This window comes from Dipodomys merriami, unplaced genomic scaffold (assembly GCF_024711535.1).
Source record: "Dipodomys merriami isolate MVZ:Mamm:240054 unplaced genomic scaffold, mDipMer1.0.p SCAF_181, whole genome shotgun sequence".
In the NCBI taxonomy this organism is placed as follows: Eukaryota; Metazoa; Chordata; class Mammalia; order Rodentia; family Heteromyidae; genus Dipodomys; species Dipodomys merriami.
The window spans coordinates 419132-421521 of NW_027203171.1; the positions used below are offsets into that span (position 1 = coordinate 419132).

At 39.7% G+C, this 2390-nt stretch overlaps 1 pseudogene; it reads left to right on the top strand.

Moving 5' to 3' along the window:
- The first annotated feature begins 278 nt into the window (after positions 1-278).
- LOC138830042 (14-3-3 protein zeta/delta-like) lies at positions 279-2039 on the top strand (annotated as a pseudogene).
- Positions 2040-2390: the final 351 nt, after the last annotated feature.

Genomic DNA, 2390 nt, shown 5'->3' on the forward strand with positions numbered 1-2390 from the left:
TCAAAAATAAATCCCACAACCACAAGTTACTATAATGACAGGATATAAAATCATTTTAAAATATAAAATCAATCAAAATGTCTTTCATTGATTGAAAATTTCAGTGTGAATAAAAAAAAAACAATAAAATTGGATTGGAGGAAACCCCATCACTGGAGCCTGTGAACTTCAAGATCCAGGGGGCCGAGACTCAGCCTTGATGCCACTCCTGCCACCACCCAGAAGCCACTGAAACCCTGTCTGTCCTCCACCACCTACTCAGGACACAAAATCCAGTCATGGGTACAAATGAGCTGGTACAGAAGGCCAAACTGACCTAGCAGGATGAGCAATATGGTGACATGAAGTCTGTCACTGAGCAAAGAGCTGAATTGTCTAATGATTAAAGGAATCTTCTCTCAGTTGCTTACAGAAATGTTATAGACAAACATAGGTCATCTTACGTGTCATTTCAAGTATTGAGCAAATAAATGGAAGGTGCTGAGAAAAACAGCAGATGATGAAGAACATAGAGAGAATCAAGAATGAGCTAAGAGAGAGCTACAGTGATTCACTGTCACTTTTGGAAAAGTTCTGCATCCCTAGTGCTTCACAAGCAGAGAGCAAAATCTTGTATTTGAAAATGAAGAGAGACTACTACCAATACTTGGCTGAGATTGCTGCTGCTGATGACAAGAAAGGGATTGTGAATCGTTCATAACCAGCATATCAAGAACCCTTAAATATGTATTTTAATGTTTTCGTTTCTTTCATGCATGTGTTTCTAACGCATTTATAAGATTATTTTTTTGTTGCTTTGTATGTCCCTCCCCCACAGTGTAACCCCCGCTTTCACTATATTTGATGTCAGTATAACATGTGGAGGAGATGGGGACAAACAAGTCGTTTAAGGATTCAGGTGGACCTGTTGCAACAATGAGAAGTACAAAATGTCATGTCAAAACCAGCTTTACAATGTCGGTGTGTGGGGGGGAGGGGGGTATAATTGGGTGGGGGGAGGGGGGAGGCTGGGAAAGGAGGTGAAGGGTAAACAAAGGAGGAGGCTGCAATGCTTGGTAAGAAATGTATGCATTATCCTGCCCATGTAATTGTAGCCCCTCTGTACAGTATGTTCTCAAATAAAATAAAATTAAATTAAAAAAAAAAAGAAGCTTTTGAGATCAGCCAAAAGGAATTGCAAGCTGGGAGCTGGTGGTTCACACCTATAATCCTAGCTACTCAGGAAGCTGAGATCTGAGCATCACCATTCAAAGCCAGCCCAGCCCGAGCAGGAATGTCTGAGAGACATTTTTTTTCTTGTGAAAATAGTGTTCAGAGGGGTTACAATTACATGAGCAAGGTAATGAGTACATTTCCTATCAAGCGTTGTTGCCTCCTCCTTTGTTTCCCCATCCCATCCCTTCCTATCTCCCCCTCACATCTCATCACACTCTCCACCCCCATGTGCCAAAATTGTAAAATTTGTTTTTCGACATAACGTCTTGTACTTCTTATTGTTGCAATGGGTCCACCTGTATCCCTATTTAAACAATCTGTTTTTTCCCTTCCCCTCCACAAATTATACAACATCAAATACAGTGAAAACAGGGGTTATACCATCAGGGAGGGACATACAAAGCAATAAAGAAATCTTATAAATATGTTAGAAACAATAGCAAGAAAGAAACATTTGAGACTCTTATATCTGATAAACCTCTCAGAAAACCGGAAGTGGTACTGTGGCTCAAGTGGTAGAGCACTAGCTTTGAGCTGAAGAGCTGAGAGACAGCGCCCAGACCCAGAGTCCAAGCTTCACAACTGATAAACCTATCAGTTTGGGTCTGGCCCTTAACTTCTCGGTGTTTTATTATGAAATTCTGAACTCCCGAGAGAAAGCTAGCTTTCTTGCAAAGACATCTTTTGATGAAGTCATTGCTGAACTTGATACATTCAGTGAAGAGTGATTCAAAGACCGCACGCTAATAACGTAGTTACTGAGCGAAAAGTTGACATTGTGGTTATAAGATGAAGTGAAAGCAGGAGAAGGAGGGGAAAATTAAATGGCTTTCCAACTTTTGTCTGCCTCATTCTAAAATTTAGACAGTAGACCATTTATCATCCATGCTGTCCCACAAATAGTTTGTTGTTTATGATTTATGACAGGTTTACGTTGCTTCTATTTGAATTTCTGTATTCCCCAGGGTAATTTTTGTTGCTTAATATTAGGGGAATAGATATTGACCATTAACATTTAGTGAGCTATCTGTTTTCATCTTGAGATGACCAATCTGAGGATGTAGAATTTTTATACAAGTTGTAAATGTTTGGCATGTACTTTGGTACATGTTGACTTGACAAAGGCCAGTGTTAAAACTGCTTCCATGTCAAAGTGAAGAAATCTTCCTACATAG